We start from the raw sequence: 17,914 nt of genomic DNA on the forward strand, positions 1-17,914 counted from the left end.
TCATTGTTGTTGCGCGGCTTCATTAATGATTTTACCAACCGCAGGTGGCGTAGTGTCGGTCGATGGTAGTGTAAGCGCTTTTGATGGTGCTCGGGTCACTAACTGCTAGAATCGGAGATTATATTGCGATGACAGAACTGAGTGTGTGATCATTGGAACATATAGAAATTTTAGTGTCTTCGCCTGTCACCAATTGATTCTTGGTCGAATTGCTTCATTGTCTGAGTGTTTGCTGCGGCAGGAATTTCAATATTGTTCGAAGTGGCGCCAGTGATTGCTTTAAGGTCAAATGAGTTGTTTTTGGGCAGACCATCAAACCATTGTGATCGGATGTTAGGCCAACTGTAATACGCTTGCAGCGACGTAAGAGCAATATCAAGTGTGAGTAATTCACAAGCGGTAACAGGTGCAGAAAAAGTCACACTGCATTCTGGTTTCGTTGAGATAATCATCGAGGCGAGTTGTATTTACAACAGCATATTGCACCGCAGCAACCATTTCGCAGCACACGCAGGGTCTTAATAGTTTCAGACCTTATCATCGATTTACGACCTTTCATTCGTCGTATACATCACTGTCATTCGTCGCATACATCACTGATATCTTCAAGAAGTTCATTCATTAGCGTACAATAAGTATTTCAGTCCTTGATGTTATTGGTGAGCAGCTCCCGACAAATTTAATTTAGTACATATTGCTATCAAAATAGGCAAATATCGTTTTTTTGCAGTAGAAAAGTAATTAAGCTTACAAAAGTCTTAAGTAATCCCGTTATTCATTTGTATTGGTGTATATTCCTACTTATAACTGCAAACTGCATAGAGTCAGATCTGTCATCGAAGAATGGGTGGGCAGATCTGGATCAATGGATTTTGTTAGGAGTAATCATTACAATGAATAATGTAGGCACTGATCTGCCGACGATCGTGCAAGGGAAAATATGTCTATGTTGTTTGCAGTTGGACACTCTCATAAGCGAGTACATGCGGCATTATAGTCATGAGATATGTAGTCGATTCATAAGTGCATAGATGGTTATGAATTTTCGTTCTTATATGAAAATCCTCACTCGTGTTTACCTCCTTGAATATCTTGTTTTTAAATCTATCTCTTTGAAATTTGTATAAGTGTCACTTTTATTTTAACTCCTAGCTGGTTGTTAGGTTTTCAACCTTTTACCTGAGATCAATTGAAAAAGAGCTTATATATATATATATATATATATATATATATATATATATATATATATATATATATATATATATATATATATGTGTGTAATCACAAAGAAATGATTTGAAACTTAAAGAGTTAATAGTTTAGTATTGATTGAAAGGATTTAGTTTTGCAGAGTTTTCATGTAACTATTACTTGTTAAAAAATAACAAATTAGGCAAATATTATCACACTTACAGGCTCCTTTCTCTGAGGCATTTGAAATTAGCCTTTAGTACTTTATATAAAAAAGTTTAAATGTACTACACATGAATGAAGAATAATTTTTCAACAGTAACATAACAGTGCAGTCATCAATTTTTTTCACTTCTGCCATTTATAAAACCTTATGTTTCAGGCTGTAGGAAGTATAACTTTGCATTATTGCTCGTGTTATTATTAGACACAAAAGTAAATGTTGAATTTGAGCAAAGAATGATACCCGTTTGTGAAGTTTGATCCATACACCTATGTAGCACAAATGAACAATAAAGCACCAAACATTAAAGAACGAATCGTTCACTCCAGCCAATTAAAAAAAGAAACCCAAGATTGTCGATGGCCACTTGACATTCTGGCTGCGATATTGGTTCATTATTGTTCTAGTTTGCTAACTGTTTTGTCCGTTTGTTTTCTCCATAACATCTTTCTGAATAACATGATACAACAGTTCGAAATATTTATTCCTAAAATTGGGTTTAGAGGCTTAATTATCATTATGGGGTTAGTGATGGTTGTTTGTCTGGCTGTTCTTCAAATGAAAAGTTTAGCAGACTTACATGAACTCGGACTGACCGTGGCAACAATGAAAAGGAAAGAAGAGTATAATGTTGAAAAAGATTTGGATAAGACAGGGAGATACGGAAAAATGTCCAGGGATGCGGTATATGGGGAAGACATTGCGATATTGCGGGTAAGTGGCATGATGCTAGAATTGGTACAATTTGTGGGCAGTCGATAATAATATACTAGAGTAATATTAATAATCACACACACATACACATGGAAGAAGAAGGAAAGAGATAGATAGATAGAATTATATTCAAACATAATTGTTTGTACTAACAGCTTGTGATCATGTGACTTTCTTTCAACTATCTATACCTTTAGACCTATCAGTACAACGTAGATTACTTTTTCCGTAAATCATCCAAGCTTTTGCGCTGTCCTAAGATATACTGCTCTATTCTGTGGAAAAATCCAAGTTCAATCAATGAATTTTAATTTTATAAATTAATGTTTTGGCATATCCATTTTCGTATAGACTCTAGGTTACTATTCATATTTCATAAATTAACGCCGCCGCCGAGCAGTGAATGAAATAGGACCAGCAATAGACAACGCTACCATGAATAAAGATCACAAACATATACATACACCGACTGGGACTGGTACATCTCTCTCTCTCTCTCTCTCTCTCTCTCTCTCTCATTTTGCCTCTTCCCGCTATGGGCCTTATTTATGATTATCTACAACAGGTACTTGTAAGCACTTCTTGCTCTCCGACTATTAGTCTCTGCACTTTCCGTTATTAAAAGAAATGTTAATTTAAATACTATCGAGCTGATTTCTTTGTTCTACAACATGCAAGTCGAAGTGGCCTATTGAATTAAATTTTCTTTGCAATTATGGTAACTTCCTACGACAATCTGATCAAAATAAGATCTCCACTGTTCTACGTGAAGATTTGAAAGCTATCACTTAAGGGTCACATTGTAACCTTTGAATTAGCCAATGGAAATGCAGCTTTCGGAAATTTGAAAGTGAATCAAATCGTTCGTCACACATCGATGCTCTTCAGCCATACTGCTCAATCTCCCAAACGCAAAGATATGACTTCTCTGATTCGATGATAAAATTAACGTTAGGGTAAGACCTTAAGTCACGAGAACATGACCCCAAAACTGTGAGATCTTCACGTAAGACAGTGGAGATCTGATTTAATCAAATTGCTTCCTACGGTATCGTGGGTTCTTCAGTATCGCGGTATTCGATGTTTTTGGTAATGTTCTTCAAATCGCCTACTATTGTGCGTTTATCTCATTTACAATGGATGAACATAAGTTACTAGTTTTGAATCACAGTTTCGTTTGGGGACAATGTCGGAACTGCTGGCGAATACGCTATTTTAAAAATGCACTCATGAGTTTAACTTTTTCAAAACATGATCGTATCCATGTTCTACACTAAAATTTATTTCTTCTAACATCGATATCACTGTAACGAATTGGTTAACCAATTTGTCGTCTGGTAATGTCCAATGATAGTATAGTCGAGTCAGGTCACATGATTGCCCCATTTGTCAAGAACCAAGAGATCGAAACTAAAGTAGCGTATAAATGTGCTAGGTTTCTGGTGGCTTTCTGAATTGACATGTTTTGACGTAAAAACTTTGTTGTACACAATTTATTACTTTTCATTGTAACTCCTGGTTTTGTTTAAACAGTCTGTGGTCAACATGTACTTACAAGCTCATGTTGGTGTGCCCATTCTCACCGACAATTCTGGCGCCACACATCTCCCTTCACAAGTGGTTTCATATGCATTGTTTTTATTCTCTCAGATACGTTTCTGTGTTGGATGGTGCATGTGAAGAATGAGAGCCATTGAAATGGCATCCAATTTTCAAAGTGATTTACAATTTGTGCAGCATATACATCAAGATTGTAACATTAGGAATAGAGTTCGTCATCGTTAAAAATATTTTTTTTTTATATTACCCCGCTATCAGAGTAACGCCACTTGCATAACCTGGAATCTACATGGCGTCTGTTTATAGATCTTTTTCCGCAATCGTCTGATTGAAACTGGAAATTAAATGTATATTAATACAGAACAAAGATCAACAATTAGACAATATTTTGAAAGTCAGTGTCCTTATTTACTTATTCACCGATTGCTGACTGTGAGACCCTCGATACCATACCATATTTTAAAACCCCAAAATAACAAAATTAATTCGAAAGACAACCACATTATATAACAAATGTATTATAAAATACAAAAGAAACACGTCAGCATAATACAAATATGTCTTCTTATTGCAGTTTTCAAAACATCTCGAGTTAGGCTTTAAATTTACCAGTCCTCCACTAAACAAAGAGAAGATATTCTTGTAAATGGGGTTTCATATTTAGATATCTCTGGAATCGGATAGGGGAAGCCTCTGACGTACACCGTAATTTGAATATTTCATATTCACTCTTGTTTTCTGTTTCTTTGCTCATTACTTGAGATTAATCTTTCAAGAGAAGATCTAGTTTTGGAATTATTTCTATGCTGTCACTATTATATTGATCATAACCAGTTTTCGGAAAATCTAATTGCCTATATATCAGTAAAGGTGTTTCCAAAACAATCTTAAACACGTATTCCTTCGTATGTATGAAGTCCATACATTTTGACACTCGTAAACAAAACTAATACTCTTGATAAATATTTGAAGACAACGTAGGCAACTGACAATGTCTGAGAATTTCACTTTTTTGGTCCCCCTACTCAAAATGGGAATTTCTATTTTCGGGCTTCCTCCTCACATGCAAATAATATAATAACATCGATGCATTTCAAGAGGTTACACCTCATACAATGGGTATTATTAAGGTTGCGAATTAATAAAATCGATGCTTGTGAAGCATTACACCCGATACAATGCGTATGCTTATAATTGCAAAGTAATAACATCGATGTATTTGAAGAATTACATATGACACAATGGGTATATTTTCAGGTGCATTTCAAAATTAAGCCTAATATAAGAATGTATTTGTAGTTGGCGAGTGTTGCTTAATAACATTTTAATGTAGAAGCCTTAATCATCTTTTTTTCTGCGCAGATTTCAAAACAAATTAACTTTGGAGGCAAATGAGTGTGTACTGAATGTAGATTATGCAAGTGGGATTTGTGTCATTGAATGTAGTTGACAAATAAAACTGTTGAAGACTTTATTGTATTAGATCAGGCTTATACAATTATCAAACATACATCATGGATATCTCAAGGTTTAGTTACATGGGATGGGTGGAAGACTTCCTTACATTGAATGTAACGTTTTACAAACCTGTTGTAATTATGTATTTTACTCCTAGCAGTAGTATTTTATAAATATATACGGTCTAATTAAATTATGATTATTATAAAGACTAATTCAAATCAGAATTGTTTGGTATCATCATCTATTCTCATTAATATACACAGCTGGCGCTGTATACACACGGTGGCGAAGAACAACCTGTCCTGACGATGTCAATACAGAAATAGTTTATTGAGGTAAGTAAAATTTGTGATTAGGTGTTAGTAATTTGCAGTAAATGTACGTGGGAGGGGAGTCATTAGTTAAGCAGAACTGAAAATTTTTCACGTATCAAGCTTTTCTCTAAGACTTGACTGTGACCATTCTTATCTAACCTGATTTCGTTTATTTAGATTTGATATAGATAGAATTACCTATCTTTGGCAATGAAAATTACAGTCTGTTCTTCCCATTGTTATTGGCATTGTGCTCACTACACAAAATATTCATCGCCATTATGTTCTTTTGTCTTCATATAGGTATCGCTGAAGGGTCGTATTATGACCATACAGGCGCTGCAGTCAACACGCTTTGCCTTCCACATGATCCAATATGGGGCACCTACACAGACGACCTGGAGAATTATGCATTCATGTATGGCGCCGAGTACCACGATCCAAGTCTCTTCAAACTGACAAATGCCGAGGCACTTTCAAGCCATAATATGCCATGTGTCGTCTCCCGGAGTAGGCTGAGGACCTCCACCATTGTGCTTCCGGCGAGAAATCGTTGCTTTGGTGACTGGCATGTGGAATGCCACGGCTATCTGATGACCGGACATCATACACATAAGGCGTCCCCGGATTATATATGTGTGGACGAGGCTCCAGAGGCCGACCCCTCCGGGTTCCGGACAGAGTACGGTGTTTTAATGTACAGTAATGTAATGTAATGTAATGTTCACTTCCGTGTCCACAGTATAAGCATGGGCGAGAACTGACCTGTACAATTTGCAACAAATAGATATACACATTTTCTCCTGTATGAGAACAGCAAGCAAACTCAAAGCAACTAAACATACATATTTTCCTGAATAAAATTCGACCTTTACTTGTATATTGAACGTCTCCTGAATCTGCCGTCAATACACATGCATATAGAAGTGTCATAATAGTGATTTTGACATCTTTCCGTTTCTAGATCCTGATAGTAGTCAGAACCTGTATTCCTCCATGACTTGGAAAAACAAGCCACATAGTATATGCATGGTGTGGATAATTATCATTAATAATCCACGAAAGTAAAGTGGCCTAACCCAAGCAGCCATTGTCGTTACTACTCATTTGTTACCAATAGTACAGGTAACCCTCATACTTCTGAAACTCCAGTTCGGTGTTCATATTATCTATAATTTCCTCTGCTATCAGGTTGTTTCTTCTTCTCCATGTCTTAGCCTTAAATAATATTATACGAGTTTTATTACAAAGTGATGGGATACCGCTGTAATTTTTGCAAGTTGGAGGAAGTGTGATTGGCTTTTTACCATATTTTCATTTTAATTTCATTCGATCTCATTATCATTAAAGATATATCATAACTTAAAGCCAGAAGAGTTTCTTGTTCGTGAGTCTTAATGCTATTAATTGTAAGCTTTACATCTTTATTTTATTGATATACGATATTTTTTACCTAAGGGCAATTTTTGAGAGCATCCCACATCTGATATGATCTGGTTGAGCTGATTCCATATCGTTATTACAGGAACAGAACCATGCAGTTGTTGTCTTTCCTTCACAGTTTTCGGCAGAAAGTATGCTAATATTGACAGCATTTATATATCGTTGTTGTTTAAAAATCAAAAGTACTAAACGTTTAGTGTCTAAATCCGCACGGTTCCTTATTTGTGATCGGAGTGGTAGAATCATTAATGAAGCCGCGCAATAACGATGATCTGATTCGGTGATTGCACATCTAGCAATCGGAAGTGGGTTACGGTTGAGGATGTAAGTAGTGAAGCCACCAAAACCGTCACGCTAAAGGTATTATTAGACAAGATCAATAATGTATAAACAATGCCTCGGTTGAAAGATATATCTGATTCAGCCTTTGAGATGAGCGCGCCGTTTTCTAGTATACGAGATTTTCAGTATTACTCATACCCAGCTAGAGACCCCAATCAATAAAAATAGAATTGCATGTGCAGGACACGTCGAGGTTCTTCATTCAGTGTGAGCCATTTTTGTAAATTAAGGGGAAACTGGAACATGCCGACAGTGGCAGCAATTACAAGGGCAATGTCCAAGCTGGATTTGTTAACAATATAATGATGGCGTTGTTTTACGGTGCACGGTATTCCATCTATGGAAAGGAAATCGAATAAATTCTTGAAAACGTGAACATAGCCACTACATTTCTTGGACTCAAAAGATACAGCCACGATTACACGAGAACAGCTGGCCCACCATTGATCTTTTTCAAAGATTCATCTGCTAATGCAGACATTAGACTCTATACATTTCATCAAATTGTGCAGGCTCTATTGTAGACCCACCACAACCATCTGGCATAGATGTTACACCTGCTGCCGTCGACCCATTGATGTCTAGGCCTAACTCAAATTTTTGTCATGGATTTAAAAGCATCAGTCACGACTCATTCTTGATTCATTAAGGTCTTCGTGCGCAATTCCCCTCAGTCACACATTTGCGGCTTTTAAAGAGATCTTTTCAAAGTTATTTTATAGCCAAACACAGAGTCAGAATATTCGGTAAAACAATGTCAAAGATGCAGGTTGGTGCAGACGGTATAAATGGAAAAGTTGAATTGTCAACATTGACTTTCTGGATGCCATGTCCTGACCTTTTCAATCACTATAGAATCATGTTTCTTATCGTTTATGCAATCCAGAACCAAAGCCGATGTTGTCGTTTTTTGCACATACCACAGACGCAGACCCAGCAACTGATATTATGGGACAGTTTACATGGCAGATAAGTATTCAACATGGACTTACCGCATCAGCACTTGTCTTTTTGGAGTTTCAAAATGTAACGCCAGATCATAAAAAGAGCATAACAATATATTTTGGCTCATAGGGTCTAGCACTACCAGTTGCAATTGTTAATTATTTCTGAAAGGCCACTAAAAACCTACGCGGACGACAACCACTGTTTTATTTCACTGAACGAGTACACACTCCGTTGCATGATCCCACAAACGGTGATTGTATTGTTGAAGCGTTGCGTGCACTTAATGTTTACCAACTATCAAACATTTATTTATTCCACATTAAAGTACGTTTAATATTATACAAAATGCTTATTAACATTTGCGCACGTTTCTCAGTCATAAGACATGGCGTAAATGTGGATCTGAGCAGGTTTGCCACCAAAGTGAATTTTACTGAGTTTACTGTTGTTGTTGTTGACGTTGACCCAGGTGAGATTGAGATTTCCGAAGATCAGAGTGTTAAACTTAAAAGGCCTAATGCTGTAATTCAAAATCTTGTTGTCAGTATGAAGGGCATCTTTACAAAAAACCAGACTGAAATCAGTGGTATAGGGGACGCCGGAGTATCGATTGATTATATCAGTGATAATGTTGCTGATACTAATGCAAGAACAAAACAATACGTGGATGAACAGATCAGTCACGTGCCACCATATCTCATGGGTAGCAACTTCATAACACCATATTCAAGGAATATTAATCAAAAAAGGAGTGGGAAAAAAATGGCATAACCTTAGCAAATGTTCGGCTTGTTTTAAGTTCTGGCGTAAGTAATTTTGATAGACCTAAAAGTCACATCCGAAAGGTGCGCGATTCTGATCATACTTATTTATCATAACTGGAATTCAAATGGGAATGTTGATTACTGACAAGCGGAATCTTGGTTTTGACTTCGTGTCAGTCATATCACAAATTGACAGGGAGAGCGGCACAATTATCGAATTTAACACATCTGAATTATAGGCATCGTTAGTTGCCAGAGATGAAATTCTGTTCGAAACACTCAGTGTTTATCCTGACAGGTACTTAACCGTCTTTGGCCTTTTGCTTTAAGATCAGATTTTTATCATTATTATATAAGTAATGGATTCTGACCGCGGTGATGAAGTTGCCGAATTTACCGACGGGGTGTTGGACCAACTGGCAGCGGATACTAACATCGATAACAATTTTGCTTTTTCCATGAATATCTGCTTGAAAGTAGAAATTGGTGGTTTCAATCACATTGATGTATCAATGCCAACTTCAGGCAAGCTTGGAATCATCGCACGTGCACGTTAAAACGCACACACGTTGACTGCACTACAAGGTGTACAATCATTAGGGTTTAATTTATACAATGGCGAAAGGGTATTCACAATACGATCACGGCTAGGATTACCGCAAATATTTTCAATCCAACAATGACTCAGTTGAGAAAATTAAGACCTTGACTGTTATGTAACAAGAATGCACTTGTTTGGGTAATAGTTGTTGGACAATGACGATCACCAGATGTAAAAGCTATGGGTGAAATCAGTGTGTTTTTACATAAAAATGGCGACAACTCCTCCCCATCAACTTAAATTGCCGGAAATTTAAATATCACCCAACAAGAGACTTTTTTATAATTGTATGACAATTGTAGAAGAAAAAGAAAGATTGATTGGCTAAAATGTGCGTGTGCATATTCACCTGAAGTGAAGAATCGGGACAGAGTCAGTGTGTCATGTAATTGGTCTACGCAATTGTATTATTAAGAGAAAAATAATGACCGAAGCAGAAAAACAGCTGCGACTTGAAATTTACCAAGAGAATTGGAATGAGCGTGAAACACAAACGAGGGTGTTTGGCTGTAAATGATATTTATTGACTTGTGGCGTGGGTGGAATCGCGGCAACAACAACCATCGTAGGTGCGTCAATCGTAATTATTGTCGGGGCTACATCGATAGTAACCGGCGTCTCAGGTGTTGCTAAGAAATTAATTTCAATAGGATTCCTTTCATGAGTATGAATCTATTCAGACCTTATTGCAGCGACACAAATCAGCCTCAACACAATCAGTGAACTGTATTCAGTGGCTATCGAGGTTAAAGTTATTAGCGGGACTTAATTCGAGACTCTGTTGGCGTAAATAGAAAATCACCGACACCTCTGATCACAAATAAGGAACCGTGCGGATTTAGACAATAAACGTTTAGTACTTTTGATTTTTAAACAACAACGATATATAAATACCAAAAATATTAGCATACTTTCTGCCGAAAGCTGTTAAGGAAATACAATACCTGCTTGTTTCTGTTCCTGTAATAAAGATATGGAATCAACTCATCCAGATCATATCAGATGTGGAATGCTCTCAGATATTGCCCTTAGGTAAAAATATTGGATATCAATAAAACAAAGATCTACAGATTACAATTAATAGCATTAAGACTCACGAACAAGAAACTCTTCTGGCTATAAGTTATGATATATCTTTAATGATAATGGGATGGAATGAAATTAAAACGAAGACAGAAAATATGGTAAAAAGCATATCACACTTCCTCCAACTTGCTAAAATTGCACCGGTATCCAATCACTTTGTAATAAAACTAGTAGAATATTATTTAAAGCAGAGACATGGAGAAGAAGAATGCAACCGGATAGCAGAGAAAATTAAAAATAATATCAACACCGAACTGTGAGTTTCAGAAGCACGAGGGTTATCCGTACAATTGGTAACAAAGCTGTAGTAGCGACAAAGGCCTTTTCGCTTAAGCCACTTTACTTTCGTGGATTAATAATAATAAGCATCCACACATGCACATATTATGTGGCTTCTTTGCCATGCCATGGGGGAATAGAGGTTGTGAGGACAATCAAGATCCAGAAAAGGAATGATTGCAAAATACTTATTATGACACTTCTATATGCATGTGTATTGACTACATATTGTGAAGACGTTCAGGATACAAGTAAAGTTCAATTTTATACAGGAAAGTATATATATATATATATATATATATATATATATATATATATATATATATATATATATATATATATATATATATATATATGTGTGTGTGTGTGTGTGTGTTTTCAAACAGGAGAAAATGTGTATATTTATTTGCTGCAAATTGCACAGGTAAGTTCTCGCCCCTGCATATACTGTGGACAGGGAAGTGAACCACATATGGCCTCGACTCTGTACATTACCGCATCCCTGGACATTTTTCCGTATCTCCCTGTCTTATCCAAATCTTTTTCCCCACTATACTCTTCCTTCTTTTTCATTGCTGCCACGGTCAGTCCGAGTTCGTGTAAGTCTGCTAGACTTTTCATTTGTAGAACAGCCAGACAAACAACCATCACTAACCCCATATAGATAATTAATCCTCTAAACCCTATTTTAGGCATAAATATTTCGAACTTTTGTATCATGTTTTTCAGAAAGATGTTATGGAGAAAGCAAATCGACAAAACTAGAACAATACTGAACCAATATCGTAGCCAGAATGTCAAGTGTCCATCGACAATCTTGGGTTTCTTTTAAATGGCTGGAGTGAACGATTCGTTCTTTAATTTGGGTGCTTTATTCTTGATTTGAGCTACATACATGTATGGAATCATACTTCACAAATGGGATGCATTCTTTGCTCAAATTCAACATTTACTTTTGTGTCTAATAATAAAGCGAGCAATAATTCAAAGTTTATACTTTCTACAGCCTAAAAAATTAGGTTTTACAAATGGCAGAAGTGAGAAAAAATATTGATGACTACACTGTTATGTTACTATTAAAAAATTATACTTCATTTATGTGTAGTACATGTACACCTTGTTATAGAATGTACTAAATGCAAATTTCAAATGCCTCAGAGTAAGGAGACTGAGAGTGTGATAATATTTGCCTAATTTGTTTTATTTAAAAAGTGCTAGTTACATGAAAAATCTGCAAAATAAACCCTTTAAATCAATACTAAACTATTAACTCTTTAACTTTCAAATCATTTCTGTTTGATTATATATATTGGAGCTCTTTTTCAATTGGTCTCAGGTAAATGATTGAAAACCTAACAACCAGCTAGGAGTAAAAATAAAAGTGACACTTATACAAATTTCAAAGAGATAGATTTAAGAACAAGATATTCAAGGAGGTAAATACGAGTGAGGATTTTCATATAAGAACGAAAATTCATAACCATCTATGCACTTATGAATCGAGTACATATCTAATAACTATAATGCCGCATGTACTCGCTTATGAGAGTGTCCAACTGGCCAACTGTAATACGCTTGCAGCGACGCAAGAGCAATCTCAAGTGAGCATAATTCGCAAGCGGTAACAGGTGCAGAAAAAGTCACACTGCATTCTGGTTTCTTTGAGATTATAATCATCGAGGAGAGTTGTATTTACATCAGCATATTCCACTGCAGCAAAAATTTCTCAGCACACGCAGGGTATTAATAGTTTCAGACCTTATCATCGATTTACGACCTTTCATTCGTCGTATACATCATTGATATCTTCAACAAGTTTATTCATTAACATACAATAAGTATTTCAGTCCTTAATGTTATTGGTGAGCAACTGCCGACAAATCAATGCGGCTTCGTTAATGACTTATGGTGCTTTGTTGCCCGCATGAACTGAGACCACGAGTGTTTTCAATCAATCAGCAAGGTCGTTAGAGTCATATTGTCCACCAAGGCCTTCTCCATTGTTTGTGGATGTACGATGTAGTAAATGTTGCTTTGCCAACCTTTTTTTGTTCGTCTATCCATTCTGCTTTTTCTTCCATTACGCGAATGTAAGGTGTAGGTTGTTCTTCTAGTATTTTTGCATATGTGTTCTGCATAATGTTTACTAGAGGAGGCATATTTGATACACATTTCGGTTGAGGTGCGGCTGCATGATCGGAATATTCTTGTTTCAGTTGTAAGTGTAATATCTTTTTATGTTTTGTGATGGTTCTTTGATTAGTAAATCTTTCCAGTTGGGGATAAAAGCAAAACCGCACATATGGGGTCTTCAAAGATCCACTGACGACCTTCTTCAATAAAATATTGTTGTTGTGTTTGCATCATTGACTGTACCTGGATGGTGATGAAAGAGAGTCCTTGATGGCTCGATCTTCAAGTTTTTCTTTTTTGACTTCAGCCACCATATCTGGCAAGCGTGCAATAATTTTTGAGTGGTTTTTATATCGTTGATGCGCTTAGCTATCTTACGTACTGAACCCGGATCTTCCTATGCTTCCGTTAGCCCTGCTACTTGTTCTGCTGTTGCTTCTGCTGCTTCTTTATATATCCTCGGCACGATTGCCAATTTCCTTTGTGGGTTTAATCAGCTTTGCAAATGTTTGTTCAATGCCCACAGTAAGGTCTTCTTGTGTAGTCTGTAGCGAGAGAAACATATCTTTGACGTTTTTGGTGCCTCTATAACATTACGAACTAGTTCCGTGTATTCACGAACAGATTTACGGCGTCGCGTTCCATACTCTTTTAAGACATCACTGGCAGACATTTTATATGACTGTTACGATTGTTAAATTGACGCTTGCTACACATTTGGATCCAGATCCGCAAGATATTTAGCCCTGCAAGTTTCAGTCAAATAAATCTTGAGCTGACTAATCTGATCCCTATTGATCCGCGTAAACTTGAAATTCGTCCCACGCGTGATCGGCGGCATATCTAGCCCAATAAATATTTCCAGGACCATGCACGTCAATGCCAGGAAATATCATCATGGTACAGTTGACACGAATTACATATGTGTATGGTTGAGTAAAAAAAAAGACATCGGTGTTATTATGCAGACCTTATGAAAATGTGAAGGATTGACCCTGGACTCAAGCCCAATGATCAGTGACAGAACTGAATTTGGAAATATATCACCATGCTGGGACAGTTTAGGTGTTGCCTTTGCAGAGAAGTAGATGACGGTGACATCTTTGATTTCTTTTAAAGGTTTTGTCTTTACCGAAAATTTCAGCGAATTTCCATTTTCGTGATGTTATTGAATAAATAATGCAGCATATAAAACAACAATGCCATCATATTATGTACGATGTCTCACAAAACACGCACTGCAAATTCAATTCGAGTTTAAGCATGTAATGGACGAGAAGCGATTACTGGTACATGTGTTCGATGTGGAGCAGAGATATTAACGCTGATCGGTGGATGGAAACGGACAGAGTCCGGTTTAAAATAAAGAAGGAGGATATATCGCAAATGCATTAACAAAATTACCAGGAATACCTTTGGAGTAAATGTCCCAGTGAACACACTTCCATGGATACAATTACTGTGGACGCGGTACGCGGATGGCTATAGGACCTGATCTTAACAACCACCATAAGGCTGGTGAAGCATCTGTAAAACGTGTTGATACTGAGTGTTACCGGCGTAACCTTGCTTATAAGGCATCACACGATATTCGTGCATGTCAACACGCTGTTGTCGATCCCATTCAAGATTTATATTTAGATAGCGAGAACTGGAGCAGGAGAAAGTATAGCAAGATCAATAATTAAATCGGGTATGAAGGTTCAGATTGCACTCAATTGAGACTATAACTCTCGCGGATAAAAGTCCTCACATTATAAGTAATATAAATATTCAAAGGATACAAAAACCCGGACGTTATCAAACATATTCTACAGTCCGAGTGGGTGTTGGAGACGTGAAGCCGCCAGGATGAGTTAGGTCACTCATAAGATTGCTTGAACGTGGTCATCAAAACAAGCGCTGTGGAAAATTTACCTACCAGTTTGAATAAAGATTTCACGTGGTTGGTTTGATGTGCAAACTCCTAATGAGGTAAATCAGGCTAATTTCTTACTTCTTCCAAATGATCGTGTCAAGGGCCGTGCCTACAAGTATGCGTTAACCATAGTCGATGTTGCTAGCCCATGCAAACAAGCAAAGCCAAAATATTACGTAATTATCAAAGATGCACTCGAAAGCATTTATGCACGTTAATTGCTAGCATGGCAATGATTATTACAAGTGGACCCTGGTAACTTATTTCTCGGATCTGTTGATTTGCTGCTGACCAAACACCGTGTGAGAATTTGTGTTGGGCATTAGTGCAAAATGAATTGCAAGTTGTTCTAATAGTATGATGTCGAAACGCGAAAGTGGTATATTGTTTTTCGACCCAATCATCTTTATTTAGCCAGATATACCCAAACCCAGTCTTTAACTTCGGTAGCCCAGGTGACACGGTTTGTTTCATCTAGTCTTTCATTATTAAATAGCATTTGTGTGGTTAGCGAGTTGAAGGCGCCCTTACAACCTTCAGCCAGTATTTAATACATCATGCAAATGCGATGTTCAAAGTGGGTAACTAACACAATCGCATTATTGGTAGTTTTAGGAATATAAACATAATGTCGTACGTAGAGTATCTTTCCTAAATCCTGGTTGTGTTTCGCTTATTAGACCATTGTCTTCTGAGCACGTGTATATACGATTATTCAGTATATCAGAAAAGATCGTGCATATAATATTAATAACAGATATACCTCTGTAATTGTTTGCATCACTCTTGTCAACGCACTTATACAAAGGACAGATAATGTTCTTCTCACACTAATTAGGAATAGAGGCGGATTCAAAGATTTTGTTAAATAGAGCGTAAGATCCTTTCATTCGTGCGCTGATAGTTAGTTATCGATCAGGACCTGGAGATTTGTTTATTTTTATTAAGTATGTTTCTCATAATTTCATAAATTATAATTTATTAATTTTTAGCTTATGCAAAACTTGATGAACTTGACTTTTTTGAGGTACATGTTGCCACTTTTCTAATAGGCTTTGTCATGATAATGACCATTACGGGAGAAATTGGTCGTGTGGTAAGCTGATGTCATGTCGAATTATGAGGCTCAGTCACTGGCTATCTCTTGCGTAGAGGTGTTGTACATGTATTGTTAAATTGTGAGGCAGACAGGGAATTGTGCAAGAAGCTATTATTAGCCTCTCTACTCGCTGTCTACATGGAGTTTGTTGGAGGATCATATGTGGTGTGCACATTCAGAAATCTTCCAGTTTGGTGACATTGGCAGCTGAATTCAAAGAGCCAACCAAAGTAGGTAATCTGTATGTAACATCGCAAGATCATGTAGAGTACCACGTGGTCATTCACTTCTCTGGCCCTTCGAAGGTCCAGACAATGGATTTGGAGACTCTACGGTGTTGGCATTGCAAAATACGTTGGCTACTTTAGCTGAGAGTGTTCGCTCCTTGATTCACTCTTGGAATATTTATACGGGGGAAGCACGGACCAATCCGACACGCTATTATTTAGAGGAAGCAGAATCACTGCCACCGAATGTTCCAGTCTTACATAATGCAGATCAGACTTGACAATGTGGGCGCTATTTTTATTTTATAACGGAATGGTTTCATTCCTCTTAAATGGCACAGTGACCCCAGCTGAAAGTATTCGATTCTCTACAGACGCTACCCCAACAGATTTCGGAGGATATTTCAATGGGAAGTGGATTCAGTGCCATTTTTCTAAAACTCTCATTCCACAAGGAAATTCTGCATCTATTGCTCTATTAGAACTGTATCCAATTGTAGTTTCGGAAGTGTTATGGGGAAATCAGTGGACAAAGAAAGGAATCCTGGTGAACTGTGACAATTCTGCAACCGTGGAAATCATTAATAAAGGCTGATCCAAAATACCTATCGTAATGAAATTTGTTCGAAGAATTATTTGGTGTACTGCCAGAGGACAATTCGTTATTCAGGCCCGTCATTTACCTTGTATGGATAACCTTATCGTTGACGTTCTTTCTCTACTTCAGAACGAGATGCTCACTCTTTACTCGTCCTTACAGAATATGTTCTGATTTTCTTTCGTCACATACTGTCACACCACGCTGAAGCTGCAGTGCTCCACAATTAATATGTACATTGCAGGAATTAGATTCCATTGCCTACAAGCTGGTCATAGCAACCCTTTCCAGGAGTCCGGCAGGCTAAGTGATTACTTCCTGGGATTAAAAGAAACAACATTCCAAATAGTAAGCCCAGATTTCTTGTTACATATAGGTTGTTATGCACTTGTCTGGTATGTTACAAGAGAGAGTTCTTTCACCGGCTGCGGACAGGTCGCTGCCTTGCATGTGTCTGGTGGCATTTTTTCATTCATGGTTCGATCATTACAGAACATTTCCTCATGCAACTACCCCAGGATTCAAGATGTGACATTTTCAACGGACAAATATATGTTCATACTCACATTACCATTTTCAAGAATGTACTTATTTCGAGTTTTTGTCAACATTTCATTCTTTAGGAACTCGCGGTTGAGTCACGTGTCTTGTATGGAACTTTATTTAATTCAGCTGCGGCAGAAAGCTTTGGCTGGAGGTCATGGCGCAAATACTCCTTTATTTGTTGATGCCATGGCAAATTCCGTTTAGTAGAAACATTTTTTGTCTTACTTGAAGCTCCTGCTGATGAGCCTGGGCTGTGATTCTCAAAACTGTTCTGGTCATTTTTTCATAATGGATCAGCCACAACTGCATCGTCATGTTATATGCGCTACATCAGAGTTCACCCTAACCGACTTAATACTGCACAGGAACGGTTGTGTACTTACATTTAGTGTCATGTACTTTGGACACCATTCATTCCAAATGGATTTTCACATTCAAACTTGCATCCTCTTGGGGGCTCTCATTTG

At 37.2% G+C, this 17,914-nt stretch overlaps 1 protein-coding gene and 1 long non-coding RNA gene across 3 annotated transcripts in view; both read left to right on the top strand.

The window, feature by feature from the left end:
• Nucleotides 1-17,914, top strand: part of LOC149798536 (uncharacterized) — a 106,536-nt gene that overhangs the window by 7,277 nt on the left and 81,345 nt on the right. The gene's annotated exons all lie outside the window — the stretch shown is intronic.
• On the top strand, nt 1,802-12,020 carry LOC149798538 (uncharacterized). 2 transcript variants are annotated; one of them, XR_016420987.1, is made up of 5 exons: nt 1,802-2,128; nt 2,529-2,606; nt 5,413-5,484; nt 5,767-6,145; nt 11,656-12,020. It is a non-coding gene; the product is annotated as an uncharacterized LOC149798538 (long non-coding RNA). The 2 variants fall into 2 exon arrangements; XR_016420986.1 differs by lacking the exon at nt 2,529-2,606.

This window comes from Sinohyriopsis cumingii, chromosome 5 (genome assembly GCF_028554795.1).
Source record: "Sinohyriopsis cumingii isolate HCF-2022 chromosome 5, ASM2855479v2, whole genome shotgun sequence".
Taxonomy (NCBI): domain Eukaryota; kingdom Metazoa; phylum Mollusca; class Bivalvia; order Unionida; family Unionidae; genus Sinohyriopsis; species Sinohyriopsis cumingii.